Raw genomic sequence first — 23,784 nt, 5'->3', positions numbered from 1 at the left:
ATTTGAAAAAAAGTTGTCATTATTTAAAGAAGTTGCAATTTCTCTATAATCATTTTTAAGAATAGCTTTTACTGGTATAGTGAAATATTGCAGTTTTGCGAAATTGTTGGTTTAGAACTAGTTGTGTTGGCTATGTGAACTGTGAATCTGCAAAAGAAAAGTGCATAATACGTTTATTTTAAAAAAAGTTGTCACTATTTACAGAAGTTGCAATTTTCTCTAATCAGTTTTAAGGTAAGGCTTTAGTGGTATCGTGAAATAATGAATTTTTCCGGCATTTTTGGTTTACAACTAGTTGTATGTGCTATGTCAACTGTGAATCTGCAAAAGAAATGCCCAGAATACGTTTATTGGAAAAAAGTTGTTGTTATTTAAAGAAGTTGCAATTTTCTCTATAATCAGTTTTAAAATAGGTTTTATTAGTATTGTGATATAGTGCTATTTTCCGGCAATTTTGGTTTAGAACCAGTTGTATGGGCTAAGTGAACTGTGAATCTGCTAAACATTTGGTCGGAATTTGATTATTTGAGAAAAAGAAGTTGCATTTTCTTAGATTATTTAAAGAAGTTGCATTTTTCTCTTAGATCAGTTTTAAAATAGGTGTTATTAGTACTGAGAAATATTGCAGTTTTCCGGCAGTTTTGGTTAAGAACTAGTTGTTTGGGCTATGTGAACTGTGAATCTGTAAAATAAATGACCAGAATACGCTTATTTGAAAAATAGTTGTCAATTATTAAAGAAGTCGCATTTCTCTATAATCATTTTTAAAAATAGGTTTTATTGGTACTGTGAAATATTGCTTTTTCCCGCATTTTTGGTTTAGAACCAGTTGTATGGGCTATGTGAAGTGTGAATCTGCAAAAGAAATGGCCAGAATACGTTTATTTGAAAAAAAGTTGTCATTATTTAAAGAAGTTGCAATTTTCTCTATAATTATAATCGTTTTTAAAGTAGGTTTTATTGGATTGTGAAATATTGCAGTTTTCCGGTATTTTTGGTTTAGAACTCGTTGTATGGGTTTTGTTAATTGTGAATCTGTAAAATAAATGGCCAGAATACGTTTATTTCAAAAAAAGTTGTCATTATTTGAAGAAGTTGCAATTTTCTCTATAATCAGTTTTAAAATAGGTTTTATTGTTACTGTAAAACATTGCTTTTTCCCGCATTTTTGGTTTAGAGCCAGTTGTATGGGCTATGTGAACTGTGAATCTGCAACAGAAATGGCCAGAATACGTTTATTTGAAAAAAAAGTTGTCATTATTTAAAGAAGTTGCAATTTTCTCTATAATTATATTCAGTTTTAAAATAGGTCTTATTGATGCTGTAAAATTTTGCTTTTTTCCGGCATTTTTGGTTTAGAACCAGTTGCATAGGCTATGTGAACTGTGAATCTGTAAAATAAATGGCCAGAATACGCTTATTTGAAAAAAAGTTGTTGTTATTTAAAGAAGTTGCAATTTTCTCTGTAATTTTAATCAGTTTTAAAATAGGTTTCATTGTTATTGTGAAATATTACTTTTTTCCGGCATTTTTGGCTAAGAAGCAGTTGTATGGGCTGCGTGAACTGTGAATCTGCAAAAGATTTGGTCAGAATGTGTTTATTTGAAAAAAAGTTGTCATTATTTCAAGAAGTTACAATTTTCTCTATAATTATAATCAGTTTTAAAATAGGTTTTATTGGTATTGTGAAATATTGCTTTTTTCCAGCATTTTTGGTTTAGAACTAGTTGTATGGGCCATGTGAACTGTGAATCTGCATGAAAAATGGACAGAATAAGTTTATTTGAAAAAAAGTTGTCAATATTTAGAGAAGTTGCAGTTTTCTCTATAATCAGTTTTAAAATAGGTTTTATTGATACGGTGAAATATTGCTTTTTTCCCCGGCATTTTTGGTTAAGAACCAGTTGTATGGGCTATGTAGACTGTGAATCTGCAAAAGATTTGGCCAGAATATGATTATTTGAAAAAAAGTTGTCATTATTTAAAGAAGTTGCAATTTTCTCTATAATTATAATTGTTTCCAAAGTGGGTTTTATTGGTACTGAGAAATATTACAGTCTTCCGGGCTTTTTGGCTTACAACGAGTTTTATGTGCTATGTGAACTGTGAATCTGCAAAAGATTTGGACAGAATATGATTATTTGAAAAAAAAGTTGTCATTATTTAGAGAAGTTGCAATTTTCTCTATAATCGTTTTTTACAAATAGTTTTATTGGATTGTGAAATATTGCAGTTTTCCAGCATTTTTGGTTTAGAACTAGTTGTATGGGCTATGTGAACTGTGAATCTGCATGAGAAATGGACAGAATAAGTTTATTTGAAAAAAAGTTGTCAATATTTAGAGAAGTTGCAATTTTCTCTATAATCAGTTTTAAAATAGGTTTTATTGATACTGTGAAGTATTGCTTTTTCCCGGCATTTTTGGTTTAGAACCAGTTGTATGGGCTATGTAGACTGTGAATCTGCAAAAGATTTGGCCAGAATATGATTATTTGAAAAAGAGTTGTCATTATTTAGAGAAGTTGCAATTTTCTCTATAATCGTTTTTAAAAATAGGTTTTATTGGATTGTGAAATATTGCAGTTTTCCGGCAATTTTGTTTTAGAACTAGTTGTATTGGCTATTTGAACTGTGAATCTGCAAGATAAATGGACATAATAAGTTTTATTTGAAAAAAAGTTGTCAATATTTAGAGAAGTTGCAGTTTTCTCTATAATCAGTTTTAAAATAGGTTTTATTGATACGGTGAAATATTGCTTTTTTCCCCGGCATTTTTGGTTAAGAACCAGTTGTATGGGCTATGTAGACTGTGAATCTGCAAAAGATTTGGCCAGAATATGATTATTTGAAAAAAAGTTGTCATTATTTAAAGAAGTTGCAATCTTCTCTATAATTATAATTGTTTCCAAAGTGGGTTTTATTGGTACTGAGAAATATTACAGTCTTCCGGGCTTTTTGGCTTACAACGAGTTTTATGTGCTATGTGAACTGTGAATCTGCAAAAGATTTGGACAGAATATGATTATTTGAAAAAAAAGTTGTCATTATTTAGAGAAGTTGCAATTTTCTCTATAATCGTTTTTTACAAATAGGTTTTATTGGATTGTGAAATATTGCAGTTTTCCAGCATTTTTGGTTTAGAACTAGTTGTATTGGCTATTTGAACTGTGAATCTGCAAGATAAATGGACATAATAAGTTTTATTTGAAAAAAAGTTGTCATTATTTAGAGAAGTTGCATTTTGTCTATAATCATTTTTAAAAATAGGTTTTATTGGTACTGTGAAATATTGCTGTTTTCTGGCATTTTTGGTTGAGAACCAGTTGTATGGGCTATGTGAACTGTGAATCTGCAAAAGAAATGCCCAGAATACGTTTATTTGAAAAAAAGTTGTCATTATTTAAAGAAGTTGCATTTTTCTCTATGATCAGTTTTATAGCGGGTCGTAATAATATTGTCTTATAATGCGTTTTTCCAAGATTTTTTGCTTCGAATCATTTCTTTGGGTCCCAAAATTTGTGAATAAGCACAAAATTTGGTTGTTATTATCTCAAAGTTTTTTAATCTGTTGTTCTTAAAGGAGAATTGCCCTCAGCCTTCGAAAAAAACATCAAAAGAAAAAGGAAATATTCTACATCACCCGTTATCCTTCAAATTCAGTAACTTCGAACCTTCAGAGAAGGAGACGTTTGGACCCGCAAAATTGGAACTGAAAATGTTGTACCCGAGAGTTCATACTGTTTGTTTTTTGAATTCAAAAAACAGAAACCGAAAAAAAGGGAAGTTCGAAGGATGGGTCAATTTCTTGACTCCTATTGACTGCCGGAAGACTTATGAGGCAATGAAATCGAACCCTACGCATGGCATCGTGGTTGGGGAGATGGGAGCTTGCGCAGAGCCAGCGTTCGAAAAGTCCCTGGCGGTTGTTCAACCTAAAAAGAAAGAAAAGAGAAAAATTGACTTCACAAAAAATATTATCGCGGACAAGAACTTAAAGCTGTTCTAGATTTGTACATAATCAATAATGATTAGGTTTGCTCTTCTAAAACTTTTCTCCGGAAGTGGTCAGATTGATAGAGTCTGCAATGAAATTGTTTTTTGTAAAGCTTTGGCCTAATTTTCTTGACAGAAAATATGCAAATTTCTTAAAATCGGTTTTAAAATAGGTGTTATTGGCACTGAGAAATATTGCAGTTTTCGGACATTTTTGGTTTAGAACCAATTGTATAGGTTATGTGAACTGTGAATCTGCAAAAGAAATGGACAGAATACGTTTATTTGAAAAGAAGTTGTCTTTATTTAAAGAAGTTGCAATTTTCTCGATAATCGGTTTTAAGATAGGTGTTGTTGCTACTGAGAAATATTGCAGTTTTCGGACAGTTTTGGTTTAGAAACAGTTGTATGGGCTATTTGAACTGTGAATCTGCAAAAGATTTGATTAGAATTTGATTATTTGAAAAAAAATGTGATTATTTAAAGAAGCTGCATTTTCTCTATAATCGTTTTTAAAAATAGGTTTTATTGGATTGTGAAATATTGCAGTTTTCCGGCATTTTTGGTTTAGAACTAGTTGTATGGGCTATGTAGACTGTGAATCTGCAAAAGAAATGGCCAGAATACGTTCATTTGAAAAAAAAGTTGTCATTATTTAAAGAAGTTGCAATTTTCTCTATAATTATAATCGTTTTCAAAATAGGTTTTATGGTACTGTGAAATATTGCGGTTTTCCGTCATTTTTAGTTTAGAACCAGTTGTATGGGCTATTTGAACTGTGAATCTGCAAAAGAAATGCCCAGAATACGCTTATTGGAAAAAAGTTGTCATTTTTTAGAGGAACTGCATTTTGTCTATAATCATTTTTAAAAAAAGGTTTTATTGGTACTGTGAAATATTGCAGTTTTCCGGCATTTTTGGTTTATAACCAGTTGTATGGGCTATGTGAACTCTGAATCTGCGAAAGATTTGGCCAGAATATGATTATTTGCAAAAAAAAAGTTGTCATTATTTAGAGAAGTTACAATTTTCTCTATAATCCGTTTTAAAATAAGGCTTTAGTAGTATTGTGATATAATGAATTTTTCCCTACTTTTTGGTTTAGAGCCAGTTGTATGGGCTATGTGAACTGTACATCTGCTAAAAATCTGGGCAGAATATGATTATTTGAGAAAAAGTTGTCATTATTTAAAGAAGTTGCAATTTTCTCTATAATTATAATCAGTTTTAAAATAGGTTTTATTGGTATTGTGAAATATTGCTTTTTTCCAGAATTTTTGGTTTAGAACTAGTTGTATGGGCTATGTGGACTGTGAATCTGCAAAAAAGTGGTCAGAATGTGTTTATTTGAAAAAAGTTGTCATTATTTAAAGAAGTTGCAATTTTCTCTATAATCAGTTTTAAAATAGGTTTTATTGGTATTGTGAAATATTGCTTTTTTCTAGCATTTTTGGTTTAGAACTAGTTGTATGGGCTATGTGGACTGTGAATCTGCAAAAAATGTGGTCAGAATGTGTTTATTTGAAAAAAAGTTGTCGTTATTTATAGAAGTTGCAATTTTCTCTATAATCAGTTTTAAAATAGGTTTTATTGCTATTGTAATAAATATTGCTTTTTTCCAGCATTTTTGGTTAAGAGCTAGTTGTATGGGCTATGTGGACTGTGAATCTTTAAAAGATTTGGTCAGAACTTGAAAATTTAAGAAAAAAGTTGTCATTATTTAAAGAAGTTACAATTTTCTCTATAATCCGTTTTAAAATAAGGCTTTAGTAGTATTGTGATATAATGAATTTTTCCGGCATTTTTGGTTTAGAACCAGTTGCATGGGCTATGTGGACAGTGAATCTTCAAAAAGTGTGGTCAGAATGTGTTTATTTGAAAAAAGTTGTCATTATTTAAAGAAGTTGCAATTTTCTCTATAATCAGTTTTAAAATAGGTTTTATTGGTATTGTGATAAATATTGCTTTTTTCCAGCATTTTTTGTTAAGAGCTAGTTGTATGGGCTATGTGGACTGTGAATCTTTAAAAGATTGGGTCGGAACTTGAAAATTTAAGAAAAAAGTTGTCATTATTTAAAGAAGGTGCAATTTTCTCTATAATCAGTTTTAAAATAGGTTTTATTGGTATTGTGAAATATTGCTTTTTTCTAGCATTTTTGGTTTAGAACTAGTTGTATGGGCTATGTGAACTGTGAATCTGCAAAAGATTTGGTCAGAATGTGTTTTTTTGAAAAAAAGTTGACATTATTTAAAGAAGGTGCAATTTTCTCTATAATCAGTTTTAAAATAGGTTTTATTGGTATTGTGAAATATTGCTTTTTTCTAGCATTTTTGGTTTAGAACTAGTTGTATGGGCTATGTGGACTGTGAATCTGCAAAAAATGTGGTCAGAATGTGTTTATTTGAAAAAAAGTTGTCATTATTTAAAGAAGGTGCAATTTTCTCTATAATCAGTTTTAAAATAAGGCTTTATTGGTATTGTGAAATATTGCTTTTTTCCAGCAGTTTTGGTTAAGAACTAGTTGTATGGGCTATGTGAACTGTGAATCTGCAAAAGATTTGGTCAGAATGTGTTTTTTTGAAAAAAAGTTGACATTATTTAAAGAAGGTGCAATTTTCTCTATAATCAGTTTTAAAATAGGTTTTATTGGTATTGTGAAATATTGCTTTTTTCTAGCATTTTTGGTTTACAACTAGTTGTATGGGCTATGTGGACTGTGAATCTGCAAAAAATGTGGTCAGAATGTGTTTATTTGAAAAAAAGTTGTCATTATTTAAAGAAGTTGCAATTTTCTCTATAATCAGTTTTAAAATAGGTTTTATTGGTATTGTGAAATATTGCTTTTTTCAAGCATTTTTTATTTAGAACTAGTTGTATGGGCTATGTGGACTGTGAATCTTTAAAAGATTTGGTCAGAATTTGAATATTTTAAAAAAAGTTGTCATTATTTAAAGAAGGTGCAATTTTCTCTATAATCAGTTTTAAAATAAGGCTTTATTGGTATTGTGAAATATTGCTTTTTTCCAGCAGTTTTGGTTAAGAACTAGTTGTATGGGCTATGTGAACTGTGAATCTGCAAAAGATTTGGTCAGAATGTGTTTATTCGAAAAAAAGTTGTCATTATTTAAAGAAGTTGCAATTTTCTCTATAGTCAGTTTTAAAATAAGGCTGTAGTGGTATTGTGAAATATTGCTTTTTTCCAGCATTTTTGGTTTAGAACTAGTTGTATGGGCTATGTGAACTGTGAATGTGCGAAAGAAATGGACAGAATAGGTTTATTTGAAAAAAAAGTTGTCATTTTTTTGTTTTGGAAAATTGTTCAAGCTTGGTTTTTTTTACCATGCTATACCAGTTTTCCTAGAGTTTATTTCAGTAACTCCGCCACTGCCGGTCCCCAGCCCGGAATGAAAAAAGAGGAGGGTTTAAACCACACAGAACATACTGGAAAATCTCAAAAAGTCAGTCTTTAACTTGACTTGAGAAAATTTCCGACAACCTATTATATAGATTTCATCAATTTCTACAGGTATTGTATGAATTTGTATTTTTAAGGACCAGAGAGCAAAAGCAACGGTAAAACCTGGCTTGGCTCACGAACTTAGTTATGAATTTACCCTAATTCAGAGAAGAATCAGAGTCTGATTCAGAGTCTGATTCAGAGTCTGAATCAGAGTCTGAATCAGAATAATTCAGAGTCTGATTCAGAGTCTGAATCAGAAAAAAATCAGAGTCTGATTCAGAGTCTGATTCAGAGTCTGAATCAGAGTCTGAATCAGAGAATTTCAGAGCCAAATGTGACATGAACAGACTCTGAATCAGTACTGAATTGTTTCTGAAAATCTTCCTGATTCAGTACTGAATTACTCTGAAAGTTAGGTACGGGTACTCTGTATATATAGTACTTAAACCAGCAAGAAACACAAAAACATGATCTATAATGCTCCATGAGGTTTAATCATTGCTTGATGAGATTTAACAAATTTTATATATACAGAAATACAGTTTAAAATTCAATAAAAGCAACCAAATTTCCGTTTTCTCCCAAAAAACAACTGAACTTTTTAAAGGATTACTTGAGCATAGTCCAAAATGGCGAGGTCTGAGAACTCCAACTGAGAACTCAAACAAAAATAATTGCGGTGTAGACTTAATTTTGCTTTTCCTAGGGTCAAGTCTCAGCAAAAAGCCTTAAAATATGATTTGAAGAAAAGTAGACATATATTAAATGAAAGTAGACTTCTTAAACTTTCTTAAACTTTTGTTCAAAAATTTTCGTGTTTAAGCGTAGAAAAAAATCATCGGCATTTCCAATTTTAATAGTCAAAAAGGAAGAAAGGCCTTGCGTTTTTCCTTCGGGATTGTTGGGAATGGAAGTAATGAACTGAATCTCCATCAACGTTCAACATGTCCTTCTAAGGAAATCAATTCGCAAGGATCGTCGATTTACTATTTCAAGACAGAACCTTCCCACTTTTTAACCGAATATGCTATATCTTGCGCAGACTAAATTAACAAAGGTTTCCTAGGTACAAAACAAAACATCCCGATCAATTGTGTGTCCTATTTGTTTTATATTCATGTCCGGGAAAGCAAACATGTTTCAAACTCCGTGTTTTTCTCAATTGACCTATCTGTCAATTTCGAAAATTAGGAAATGAGCCTGCATTATATAAATAGATTTCTTTTTGCTAACTTCCAAAATAATATTAGCAGAAAAGAGCAGGCTCAACTCTTTAGAATTCATGTGAGTGAATTCAATGAACCACTGCGCTTAGCATAGAGATCATCTACTAATTACTAAGATGTGTGTTTGTGGCTGAGCAATGGAGTTTGAAATCCCCATTGTTTTATCTGAATTTTCGTTTTGCAGTAAGAAAAGTGACATCACAAAATTTGCAAGTAAGAGATTGGGTTCAAATCCAGTAATAGTCCATTTTCAAATAAGAAAAACTAAAAAATATATCAACTTTTCTATTTTGGCTTGACCAAAAAGGTAGTTGACGTGCCTCTGAATTATTCGTCTCCTTATCAAAACTTACAGATGTGTCGTTCTTAATTTTAAGACTATTTTCTTTGCTACACAAATCTCTTTCATAAATTTGAAAACCGAAGGGTTGAAAACCGTAGCGCGCAGTTCTGTTTTTGTCTCAGCGGATTGCGCTAACTCTCACGATTGATATTACAAAATTTCAGCTTTTCATTCGAATATATCAACTTTTCGTTTCACCCAATTAAAGCTGGGACTTAGATCGATGGCCCTGTTTTTAAACAGTTCTGCCACAAATAATCAAATTGAGGCGATAAAAAATGAATGGTTACGATTAGTATCAGACGAAGGTGAAAATTTAAAAAAAGCGTTGTTTCTGGCTTGAAAGGCTCAAAAATATACAGAACAAAAATAAGAAACTGTTACATAAAATTTCTATGCTAACCTAAACTATAACACCATTGAAACCCAACTACGCGCAGCACCTTAGTGAATGTTTTTGTTGTTTTTCATCTGACAGAGTTTTTTTTAAACCAGTGGAGTGTTGAGGAAATAGTAAAATTATCATAAAGAAAGTAGAAATGAAAGGCATCGAAGGAAGGTGGAACTGTTGGTCATTAGTTTTGCATAAAGGTGTTGATGACAGCTGTGATCCATTCGGCCCCGAATTGACTAGTCAAGCGGCTGGCTGAACCGATGAAAACAACTAAATGTGATGGACAGAGAATGACAAAAATTGACCGGTATTTGGCCCCGAATTACTATAACAAGCTGTTGCCCTAATAATTTAAACATGTTTGATTGCTCTATTGTTTTTGATACTGTAATTCTTGTGGTGTAGCAGGGAAAAATAATAAGGAAATGTGAAGGTAACTGAGCTTGACTCGAACCGCAATCTGAGAAGAAAAGTTCTTTCTTCCGTTGATTCTACCACGCTTTGTTGACCACTGCGCCCTTTTTCTACTTTTCAAAACGCTAGAAAATTGTTGGATTTATACGATGGTTGAAACACCTCAATGAAATAAGTGTAATTTGTGCCTCACAACTGTGCCACTTGATTACAGCTTGAGTTTATCCAATGCCAGAGTTTCGTTTCTACTGTTTGCTTCTCTCAGTTTTTCATTTAGTTGTTGTACTTGTTTTTTCCGTGTTTCCTAAGTTTTTCTTTTTGTGTACTCCTTTTTCGCTTTTCATTTCGTTGGGCCCACTTCTGTTGTTTGAAGGACTAAGATCTTTGGTTTTGAACTTCCCGGTTTGAACTGGTATTGATCTTCATTTTGTTTGGTTGATCACTATTTTAAGCAGTCAGTTTAGCCACTAGTCTACGCTATATGCGGCTAGAGAATTTAGTAATGGAGATGGCCAAGAGTGTTTTTGCTATTGTTGAGTGGACACTGTCTTTTCTTATATATCATGTCTGTTACAGAGACTCTGTTATGTTCTATTGCCCTTTCAGCAGTTGCCCAATTTAATCTGCATTTCTCTGACTGACTTCATGTTTGCCTCTTCGTAGAGTTTTTCAACCTGGTACTATCTTGCTTCTTAAAGTCCTATTCACGGAGCTCGGTTTTGCGCACTTTGCATTTCCTTAACGGGGACTAATGAACAATCAATCCAGCAAGTGATTGAGCACCAAAACAGTGGTCGAATCCATTGATTGTAAACCAAAACTAGACTTTTTTCGTTAATGGTTAGGATACTCAGTTTCGAGATTTAAAAAACCTGCTGTGTGCTCTTTGTGCTAAATTATTGCAATGTTCATTTCACTTGAGAAGTGGGGTCAAAGTGATAATTGTAAATTTTATTGATTTTATCTCCTTAATGGATACTCAATTTATGTTGAGTTCATGAGAAGACTCTTGCTTAGAGGGGTTTTTAAAGATCATGTAGTGAGTTTTATTTGAATTTATTTTGATTTTCAGGTAGTCACTCCGATCAATTAGACTGTTCAGTGATGATTGTAGATGTTTGTGCGTTCATGGATCAAGAACGATAATAGATTGCAAATTCGTCAGCGAACTGTTAGATCTGGGTTTTTCCTTGAGGCAAACGAGTGACGTATGTGAGAAAAAGAATAGGATTAATTACGCTCCCTTGGGCTACTCCAGCTGTTGGGCTGAATCTGTCACTGACAGTGTAAATTATTTTCACAAAAACGTTCTTTTGTGACAAAAATGATATTATCCTTATTATGACTGAATTATTGAATTTAATTTGAGAACAAGTTCTAGACACCATACAGCATTGAACGCTTTTTAGATATCCAAACATTCCAAACCAACCTTTCCGGACCATTAGAACACGCCACTAACGTGCTGAGTGATTTTTATAAAGATGTCTGTGGTACAGCGATATTTCCTGTAACCACGCTGAATCTCGTCGGATATATTTTGATTTTCACAATGTACCATATCAATGTTTTTCATAACAATTTCACATATTTTGGCTAAACAGTTTGTATGACTAATGAGTAGGTAGTTTTTGGCCTTCAATGGATCTTTGTCTTGCTTTGGTATCATTTTAACCTGGGATTCTTTCCAATTAACTAGAACATACCAGTTGTTTATGGAGCTAAATATGAGGAGACAGTGAAGGGCTTCATCATTCTTAGGTAATTATTTAAGGAGTTTGTAGCAAATATTTTCCAGCCCGGGGCATGTTTTTCGCCACCCTTTTGAGGTTTCATCCAATTCTTTTGTTGTAACCAAAATGCCAAGCTGTTCAATTTCTTCTTCGTGATTTTTGATGATTCTGTTTTGTGATTTTTAATTGTGTCTTTTATAAGCTGTTTGAACAATTCATTTTTCTCCTTTTCTGCCACAAAATACTTGTAGAATAATTTTGAATTCTTTGCTGTTTTCTGTTTGGGCTTGTTTTCAATCGTTATTTCTTTTATTGCTCTCCACAAACCTTTGCTAACCTTATCACAGGGTTTCTCCAAGGACTTTTCCTCTTTTCTTGTCCTCTGGCCAATTCATTGATTGCCTAATTTCTTACTTTAGGTGATTTTCCTCCGTTCTTAACGAATTATATTGTTCGCCTGTATAAAATGCATATTTGACCTCTCTTTGCCCCGTCTCATCAGTTTTAATAGATTTTTGTCTCAATGCTGTAGGGGAAATCTTTTTCGTTGATGCAGGAGTCTTCCTTATTTTGTGTATTAGTTCAACTAACCTGTTGTTGAACTGATTTAATTCATCCTTTAAAACTAAGAGACTAAATTCCGAAATGGAAGTTATGGACCAGTCGAAAATTGTCACTTATATAAAATTATGACGAAGTCAACAAGTTAAAATGGGACGCAAATTTGGTGAACTAACTTTGAATATGAGACTTGATAATCAATCTGACTTAAAAAAAATGCCACAGAAAAATATTTTTACAATGTCAAACAAATGGATGAAAGGAATTTATTATGAACAAAATATGATATTTTCGCGATTTCATTTTTGAAAATTTTGTTTGTACAGATGAAAAATGTCATAGTGAATTATTATACCAAAAACATTTAATCCCGGTTCTTTGATCAACAAAATATATGTACTGGTTTTGAATAGATTGTTATGAATAATAGTTTGAGAAGGAGAATTAATATTTTTCATTATCAGTATTTCAATCAGATTTTTCTCTATCATTCCTCAGGGGCTGGCACTTCTCAAGGGCTGGCTATTCGAAGTGGAAATCATAGGAAGAGACACGTCCTATGACCAGCCAAGGTACACTATTGGTTCCCAATAGCTTTCGCTGAGCAGTATCAACAATTCCTTGGACTATGGGATCGTTGCCCTGAAAACTGAAACGGTACCCGCTTGTCTTTTGTGTTTCTTAGGCCATAGAGGATCTGGTTTGCAAAACGATTTGGATTCAATCGATGAAAAATGAATTGAAAAAATTGCTGATAATTTCGAGTGCAAAATTTGATTTTAAGTTCGATTGTGTGGGAGGACTGACCTCTTTCAGGATACCACATTTGAAGCTGGAATATTAGTAGCAGGAATAATGTGTCTGTTGTATTGGGAGCCGTGAGTTCAAGGAGAATTCGTCATATGAAGAATATCGGGACCGGCGATTGAAGAAGAACAGTATCTTATCAGCTATGGCCGGCCGACGTTCTTTGTATGCACTCACGCGCAGCTAAGGCCACATTGAAATTTGTTGATGAAACAATATCACGCTGATCACATTTGCTGTGCTTCAAATTTTGTCTCCTTTATTTCTGGAAATTTATTTCCGTGTTGTTTGATCATTTCCTTGATTGTTTTATCCGTTGCGCTGTGATAATTTGCTGATCCTATAATTAGTTTCATATAATATTTTCAGGAAAATATTTTCCTTGATTTTCAATTGACCAGCTTTCTCCCTGCTTCGAGTTGTTTTTTTTCTTAACATTTTATTGCATTATGTCCGTTTGTTACTGACATGTTTCTACTTGTAGGATATTTTCAGAAGCGATCTTTGGCTGACAGAAAATGGTGCTCATTTTGTTTTCACTGTGTATTGGACCAGCAGAAACAATTTCAATTTCATGATTCGCAACAATGCAGTTTTAGTGCGATTGAAATTGCTTGGTGGGAATAATATATTTAAAGTTCATAGGTATGGCGATGCACTCTTTTGCCCGTACAAGCAAAGCCCTATTCATGTAGGTGTCCACTAACAATGCGTGACATACAAAGACAAATCTTTCCGTATTATATCACTTGGGTTTCATGGACGCCTTCTATTAGCGCCTATTTGAGTGCCGCGGATATTGCAATTAATCGTTAAAATTCACGCACCCCAAACGAGCACGTAAACTGCTCTAATGATGTATACGGATAAGCTTCAAGAGTCTTGTGCTTTGTTAATATACAACAAGGAATCCCGTACCTCTGTGGTACAATAGTACAATTTTAGTTTGAGTTCATTAATTTGGTGTAACCAATTTAGTTCAATTTCTGTTTAACTTAATTTAGTTCAATTTCCCTATTTTAATTTGTTCATTTATTCAGTTTAATTTTGAAGATCAAATCCTATGATTTCATACTTGTTAATTTGTTTATATCCTATGCATGATCTTTTGTCTGTTCACCTTGTCTCGTGATTGTAAGTTGCCGCAATTTAGTAATGTTATCTTGTGAACAAATTGTGAATCAGTTTTGTTAATCTTGCCTAATTTCATTCTTCTCAATTTCGTAATTCAAAATAGTTGACTCTCTCTCTTAACTAGATTTCAATTCGCCAAAGTCTAAATTCAGACGCTTCTAAAATTTGGTATCTTTCGCTAAGCGAAATACCCGATAACTAGTCGAACGTGATTTCGCTCCGCCAAATCAGCCTAAACTTTGTAACTCAAATAGTCAATATTTGAATAACAAAAGAAAGCCTGAATTCGCTCCGCCAATTCACTCTTAAATTGGCCGAACTAAAGAACGCTAATTGGCGCTACGAAACAATTCAAATCTACAGATTGCAAATCTGTACGACATGGCGCAATCAGCTCGAGAATCGAGAAAAACACCGCTGTCGATAGAGCCATTTTAGGAACGACCAACCTCAGACCCACCAATCAGATGGGAGAAATGGAGAATTCAATTAAAACTAGCGATTCTCGCTCGTGAGAACATAACTATAGACACATTGCTTCAACCCATACCATCGACAGTTCGCCTGCCAGTGGAACCGAAGTACGAAATGCCGATTGACGACACAACCGAGGAAGCAGAAAGAGAACGCAGAGTAAGAAACAACCAGCTGAAGCTACAATGGGAACTAAAGTGTCAAAAAATAACCGAAGCGGGAATACTATGTGGGGAGCGTCCTTGGAATTTGTGTGATCAGAAATGCGTGTCTCTGTTGTACCTAAGTATTGGTACTGAAGGAAGACGACTATTAACACAAAAATTCCCGCACGACAACATTTACGATTTGACTACCCTAAAACTCTGGGAAATGATGGAGATTGCCTTTATTCGCCCAAGAAACATCACATTCGATAGATTTGTGTTCTTCTCTCGGAAGCAAAAGAAGGGCGAAACCGTAGAGCAATTCTACAGCATCTTAAAAGAACTGGCTGAAAATTGTGACTTTGAAAACCGTGAAGAAGCCATCATCAGGGACATTTTCATCACTAACATGCTAGACGATGACATTCAGCGGGAACTTCTAAGGGACACAGTTGAACCAGAGAGGGCACTCAGCATTGCAGTAAACATGGAAATGGGTAATCAGAATCAGCAAAGAATTTCATCCAATAACGGAGCAACTGGCAGTACGGTAAACACAGTACACCAATTCAATCGATTTCGCGGCGCGGGAATACGAGGACCTCAATCAAGCAGAACAGTCACAAACCGTGCATCCATTGGAAAATGCCGTGGTTGTGGTCAAGTCTGGACACCTACACATCGTCAGGTTTGCCCCGCAATGGGTAAGAAATGTAATCACTGTGGTTTGCAAAACCATTTCCCTAAAGTTTGTCGTCGAAGACTTAATTCTACAAGAAACACTCAACAAACTAATCGCATTAACAATATAGATACGGCAGAAACATCTAATCAAAATTCTAGCCAGGAAAGTCTAAACGTCAATTATATCAATTATAATGCGCAAATCAATTCAGACTATGATTCTTCGGATTATAATTACGTCGCCACTGTTGAAAATACGAGTTCCCCAAATTTGACACTGAAAAATTTAACATTAACAATTGGAAACACAAACTGTGATTTACTTCTAGACTTTGGTAGTGGTTGTACCATTATTAATATGTCACTCGCAAGAGAAATAATGTTCAATTGTGCTCAACCACAATGGTTGGAGAAAAGACCATTGGAATTGAAGTCATTTTCGAATGATATCGTCCAACCTCTTGGCACTTTGAAAACGCCGGTAAAATGAAATGATTGGAGTATACAGAAGGCAAAAATAACAGTTGTATCCGATGGATTTAGACCAATATTAGGACGGGACCTTTTTGACCAGTTAGGTATTACAATTTCTCAGAAGCCTTGCCCGCAATCTGAATTTAATAATATAGATCCACCTTGTGCAATCAAGAAATCAGTGGCAAAGGAATTTCCTGATTTGATCTCCCGAATTGGGAAATCAAAAAACCACACGGTCAATTCAAAATTTCACAAAAATTATCGAGTAATACATCAAAAAGGACGAAAAGTACCCATTCACCTCCAACCGAAAGTGAAAATTGAATTAGAAAAACTGTTAAACGAAGGACATATCGAAAAGTTAAACAACTGTTCAGATCAATTTTTCATATCTCCGATTGTCATTACGGTAAAAAAGGACAAGTCAATCAAAATAGCACTTGATTCAAAAATCCTAAACAAAGCTATTCATAAAAACAAGTATCAAATGCCTAATATCGATTCGCTAATTCAAACGATTTCACAAACACTGTCAACGGCGCCGCAGGAGACCGCTTATTTCACAACTCTTGATTTGCAATACGCTTATAGTCAATTAAAGCTACACAGTGATACGGCCCGCCATTGTAACTTCAACATAGTCAGTGGTGATATGACTGGCACATATCGATTTAAAACTGGATTTTACGGGCTGACGGACATGCCGGCGGAGTTCCAAAAAGCTATTGATTGTACTCTTGCCGGTTTAGAAAATACTTTCTGTTTCCTAGATGACATTTTGATCGTTAGTAGAGGTGGAATCGAAAAACATCTCCACTTAGTACGAAAATGTTTAATAAAACTGGATCAGGAAAATTTACGCATAAATCTGGCAAAATGTCATTTCGCAAAAGAGACGATTGAATGGCTCGGTCATAATATTACACAATCTGGCGTAACCCAACTTTCAAGTAAAACAGATGCAATTGGAAAATTATCGGCACCTACTAATCTTAAAAAACTTCGCTCTTTTATGGGATCTGTACACCATCTTGGAAAATTTATTCCGAATTTGTCACAATTATGTTACCCCCTCCGACCATTGCTTAAGAAAAATTCGAAATTTCTCTGGACGGAAGAGCACGATAAACAGTTTTCTTTAATAAAAGAACAAATTACGGAAACCACTGAAAATAAACATTTCAACCCGGATTTAGAAACGCGAATTAAATGTGACGCCTCGCGTAAAGGATTGGGATGTGCATTGGAACAACGAACACCTAATGGGTGGCATACTGTAGCATTCGCGTCGCGATTTTTGAACTCTGTTGAAGACAGATATAGCATAAACGAACTAGAACTTCTGGGTGTTGTTTGGTCAGTGGAACACTTTAAGTATTATTTATACGGCAAACCCTTTACTGTGATAACTGACCATAGAGCCCTTCTCTCTATTATGAGAGAAAACAGATCCAACAAATCATATAATAGTAGACTGACACGATGGGTAGATCGTTTACTACCATTTGAATTCTCGATTGATCACCTTCCGGGCACAAAAATGGGATTAGTGGATTATATATCTCGCGACCCGCATCAACAAGCTGCTAATATATCCACATACGACGAGCAATTTATTGTAGCTAAATTGGATATAATTAAACGTAACGCGAAACGCTTCTTATTAAATGCTGAAAATTACGTCGATTTCGCAGCGCGAAATCAATCTACAAATTGCGTCGTAAATAATCCAAATTCCACTAATAACTTAAGTAGTGATTTCGCACCGCGAAATCCAGAACATTCTACAAGCACGCAAATTGACAACTCAATTAGCGAATTAACGATAAATAATTTAAATTCCACCCCCAAAATCGAGACAACTAACATTCCTCACTCGCTTTTTGCCTTAAACCGACCCACCGAACAGTCACACTCTAATTTGAATCACTTTCAACGCATCGCAACAAAATTCAAGAACGTCTATATGTTGTCTCAATCACCTTCTGACGACGACACGCTGATGACTGTTAAACAATCGACCCCTTCGAGAGTCAGATTTGCAGAGGCAGGGCCTTCTACTGTTCAAGCTGCACCTGTGACCCCCATTACACCTACTACAGATACAACAGCCACTTCGCCTTCAGTAGACGATTTGTACATGGATTCCTTCAACTTCGCGCTCTCAAAGATCTTCTCAAGTTCTCTCATGGCCAGCCTGACGACCAAGGACGCGATCTTGAAAGAGATTCGCGACTGCATTTTGACGGACAATGAAGATAGATGTAGACAAATTTCACCCTACATTCATTCCTTCTGGAAGGACTTACACGTGAAGAATGGGTGTGTCTGCATAGACGACAGAATTGCACACCCACATGCTATCAAGGATGCGTATGTAGACGCAATCCACGCAACTCAACCTGGCACATGGGGAATGACGGATATGGCAACACACGCGTAGTGGCCATACATGCACAGGGATATTGCCACCAAGACAGCAAATTGCAACCCATGTGTCAAAATTGGTAAAAATTTAAAACCTATTATACCAGCAAATAAATGGGCACCATTAAAGCTATGTAAAGTTCCTAATGAAGAGATTCAAATTGATTTTGGAGGACCCATTTATAATGAGAAAAATCAAGAGATTTATTTTCTTGCATGTATTGATCGATTTTCGAAATTCCCAACAGCAAAAGTATTTGATAGAGCCAATGCAGATAATATTTTAAAGTTTCTTCAAGAATATGTTTTGCTACACGGTATACCCCGCGCGATTAGATTGGATCAGGCTAGATGTCAAACGGGGCATCGAATTAAAACATTTTGTAATCAAAATAACATACAGCTAATCGAGGCACCAATACACGACCACAGAGCTATTGGTTTGGTTGAAAGACTCATTCAAACAATCAAGAATCGCTTAGCCTGTATTAAAACGGCGGCGCAAAATCAATTTAATATGAAAGCATCAATAAATTCAATAATTTATCGGTTACGAATATGTCGTCAAAAGACTATTGGAATATCACCTTTTGAGGCACATTTTGGCAGAAAAGCGAATACACCATTAAGCAATATAACGACTAATCCCGATTCAAAAAGTTTAACTTACCAAAATATTCTTAACAAATATTTAGATTTGGAGACTGTCAAATCATCACCGACGAAAATTGGAACAATGATGAGCGAAGCGACATCGAAATGGAAATAAACAAGGACAAACTGGGCAAAGAGGCAATGAAAAGACAGAGGGACGACCCAAACAAAGAATCGAGATTAATTTCTCATCCAGATGTTGGCCAACCGATACCAAGAACAGAATCGTCACTGGAGCTCAAATTGGCAAAAAAGAGACCACAAATAAAACGATCAAAGAAAAGTCTCGACGGTCTATATGACGTACTTGCACCAGGATCGTCAGTCATTAAAACAACCGAAAACACCTCAGTGATCAAAGAACCGGGCAAGAGAGAGGTTACAATAAGGAATTCTGACCTCGCAAAGTTCGGCACAAAGGCGGAACGAAACACAGATTTGCAAATATATGCAAATAGACGCCCAAAACTCCCCACGTGAAAAACAACGGAGGAAATCATTCACCACCATGCAAAGGAATTAAGAAAAAAGTTAGAAGGTGGAAAGAAAATGAAACACAGAAAAGTGGCAGATGACGTCAGCACAGTGTCGTCCATTCACTCTAATGTTACCCGCGCCCTCCGAGTAAGAATGCCGACCAAGCCAAAGAAACAACAGACAACGGCGCCGCGAAATCAAACCACAGAGTCCAATAACGATCTCGCAGTGCCAATGGAATTACCGACTTCAAGCATCATTATCGCGGAGCCACCAAGCAGACCGAAGAGAAAAGCAGCCACGAAAGCATCTGCAGCGCTAATTCCTTCAAAGAGAAAACGTTCTGCCATATCGACTACAGAATTGGATGAATCTGTGACTCCAATTCAATCATGCCCTCCCACAACACCAAGTACTGCAGCAATTGGAAAACAGAAGAGACGGCAAAACATTAAAAAACAACAAATCGAAAACAAGTCCATAATCTCTGCAATACAAACTGCGGCAGCACAATCCAATCAAGAGGAGTCAAACTTCACAGTCGGCCCATGCTCCCCAACAACTTCCTATCCCACGCAATTCTACGTCTCTCCGAATTACGAGGAACCAGAGTTGTCTATGACAGTTGGCGAAGCGGAGAGATATTATGAAAGCGAAAGCGATTAATGAGTAAAACTGATCATTCAAAACTCTGATTAAAACATTACAGTATTAATTATTTAACAAGTACATATTGATTACTAATTTTCTGATAAATAACATGTTATTTATTTCCGCCAAGGGGGAAATGTGGTACAATAGTACAATTTTAGTTTGAGTTCATTAATTTGGTGTAACCAATTTAGTTCAATTTCTGTTTAACTTAATTTAGTTCAATTTCCCTATTTTAATTTGTTCATTTATTCAGTTTAATTTTGAAGATCAAATCCTATGATTTCATACTTGTTAATTTGTTTATATCCTATGCATGATCTTTTGTCTGTTCACCTTGTCTCGTGATTGTAAGTTGCCGCAATTTAGTAATGTTATCTTGTGAACAAATTGTGAATCAGTTTTGTTAATCTTGCCTAATTTCATTCTTCTCAATTTCGTAATTCAAAATAGTTGACTCTCTCTCTTAACTAGATTTCAATTCGCCAAAGTCTAAATTCAGACGCATCTAAAATTTGGTATCTTTCGCTAAGCGAAATACCCGATAACTAGTCAAACGTGATTTTGCTCCGCCAAATCAGCCTAAACTTTGTAACTCAAATAGTCAATATTTGAATAACAAAAGAAAGCCTGAATTCGCTCCGCCAATTCACTCTTAAATTGGCCGAAGTAAAGAACGCTAATTGGCGCTACGAAACAATTCAAATCTACAGATTGCAAATCTGTACGACAACCTCTTTGAAAACATTAACTTACCTAGTCAATGCGGCAATCAGGTTTTTTAAATGATTTTTGCTGCCGTCTACATAAAGGAAAGAACACTTGGACTATCTGTTAAGGGTTACTGATTACTGATGAATTTCCTGTTGGAAATGGTGAAAGAATATTTTGTGATGTCGATTGCGCTGCTAGATAATGTTTGGAAGTTACTCATGGAGTATGAGTTGCCAAAAGACGTGTTTCGTATTTGCCTGTTTTTCCTCCAGCTTTTGACACAGTTTATATCAATGATGCAATATGAGTGGGAATTGATTCTTATTGAGAAGAGTGTTTAGGTGAACACAGATAAATTAAGAGATGTTTCATTTATTTGCTGTTGTAGTTATATTGTCATATTGTAGCTACCATAAATTTCTCGAAGAACAATGTAGTTTCTGAACGACTTGGTTTGGGTGCCAATAAAATGACCTAATAGTCTCGTTTTTGAGCTTGGCAAAAGTTAAACTGCCAAATAATGAGGAAAAAGCGGTCTACACAACATAGACGGAGGTTATTCGATTTACTGGAACGTTGTAATTTTTTTGGGTAGCAGTGTCCATATATTAGTATTGAAACAACATTTGAACTTCCATTAAATACAAATGTTTGTCACAAAATCCGTCTTTTTTTGAGTTGACGAATTGTTACGCGAAAGATGTAGTTTGCAACAATCGGCTCTAAACTGTTCACGAGCAGCTTCCTGATATTGATCGCGAGGCATCAGAATCAACTCTTCTTTCAACACGAAGCAATGTGCAATTTTGTAAATTCTGGATTAGATATCTACGCTTTTCTCAGAGATAAGATTATGTTTAACTGATTTTTGTAACAAAGGTGATGTAGTGAGTATAAAAAAGTCTAAATTGTTTCAGAGTATTTGTTGGTGCAAGCAAAACTATTGCTTGAGTTTCATATTTGGGGAGCAAAGTTCCAGTTTTAGTGAGTTTGTATTCCAGACTATGTCTGTGTCTGTGAAATGTCATTATTATCTTTTTTTCTCATCTTGTTAGAGTTAATTGATCAAGATAAGCTTCTCTTAAATAATCTTCTTTTTTGTCAAGTGTATCAACTAAAAAATATCCAGCAAACATATTTTTTCGTGGTCAGTGAGTAGGCTTTCATAGGCTTGTAGAATTTGCTCGATTTAAGTGTCTGCGACAAGTTCAGGCCCAATCGGGAGAACAGCTAAACTTTGGGAGTATTCTGATTCATCAAATTTTCTAGTAGGCCGCTGTAGATCACACAAAAGTCTTGTACACTTGTTGGTTCTTGATTGATGTATAATAGCTTGCTTTCTTCTCAAATTGTAACTGTTTCTGATTGGAGGAAAAAGTCAGGCAAAATTTGGCATGTTTCAATGAATTTTTTGTAAATGGGAACGTTAATAATAACCTTGTTCACGAAGCATACTTAGAGAAAAAATTTAAACTTTTTATAAATTGATCTGATTTACTTTTCCAACTTGATATCCGATACTTGTAGCATTTGTTGAAGCAAACATATTTCTTTCTCTTTAGAAAGTTTATTATACACATTTTTTTCTCGGTTAGGTTTGCAATAACAGCTTTTTGCTGAATGTAAATTTAAAAAATGAGGGGCCTGGAAGCACAATATTAGAGGAGTAACGTAACGCGTCAGACGTTTTTGGATCTAGATCATTTAATAAATAACCAAACGGTTGCTTTGTTGCGAACTCGTAACTTTCTCTGAAAAATTGTGTGTTGCTGAATTGTCGACCAAATAATCCAAGTTCTTGAACATCCCGAAGCCATTTATATAAAACAATGTGGGTAATGTGCTCTGTTGAAACAAGTTGTGCTTCACGTAAATCACACTGATTTTTTTATGACGTCCAGCTGTTGGTAATCTAGAAAATTTATTATCGTTAAAAATCTCTTAACATGAGTCACCATCAAATACCAAGAAGCAATCATCTAGTTCTGATATTTGCTGAAAACTGGAGAACTTTATAAAAAGAATGTTTTTTTTCTCTCAATGAACTGAAACTTAGGTTGCTCATGCTGATAGAAATAAAATATTGATTAAAACTTGGGAGAGAATGTGTTTTGCAGTAACCTTTTGAAAATTGATTCAGGTTTTCACAACACGAAGGGCCACAAACAGCCATGAAATGTCTATCGGTAATACCAATTTTTTTTATTCATAGCTTTGGGTTAGGTAGAGCGTATCCAACTGTGCAAGAGAGGAGTGAAAATCAGAATGTTATATCTTCACAATCAATTTTAAAAATACGTCAATTCACTACAGGAAGAGCTATAAGATGAACTTTTATTAAAATTTGGGTAAAATAAACCACCTCAAATCTTGGAACTCAAGAGTTACAAAACTGATAAGAACGCCATTCTTGTTATTTTTCATCAAAAACTAAATCAGCTATAGCTCTTCAAGCGTCAATGTTTTCCCCTCGAAATGGCTCATTGGAAACCAGTTTTAAACAATGAATCAAAGCTCAGCATCATGCATAATCAATTGGCAATAAAAATTTCACAACACTCAAATTGCAAGTTTTGATCAGTTTTTTCCTTAATCAATGGAAAATTTTTGCGTTCACATAGTCAGTTTTTCCAGAGTTCCAGTTTGCTGGAATCCCGGAAAAAAACTGATTCCAGGTTGCTGCTTCCATTTCACAACTGATTCCATTTCAAATACTGATTCCATTTCAAATACTGATTCCATTTCACAACTGATTCCAGGTTGCTGTCTCTGATGCTCTACTTAGTTTCAGATGCAAGACTGTCATCTGTTGGAGATATCCCAACTGTTACTGCATTATTGGGCATAGATGAGGGGTTTAGTTTCAGTCTTCGCACATTCTCTTGAATAGACATGGTTAAATTTGAAATGCTCTAAGAGCGAAAAGTACTTTTTCAGTGTCTCTGTTTCTGAATCAGTACAGGTAACTTGTTGCTTCCTTAGCAGAGTTGGACCACGAGTATCATTTTTCTCTT

Source organism: Convolutriloba macropyga, chromosome 1, assembly GCF_964194025.1.
Source record: "Convolutriloba macropyga chromosome 1, txConMacr16.3, whole genome shotgun sequence".
NCBI lineage: Eukaryota > Metazoa > Xenacoelomorpha > Acoela > Convolutidae > Convolutriloba > Convolutriloba macropyga.
This window is presented reverse-complemented; position numbering follows the sequence as displayed.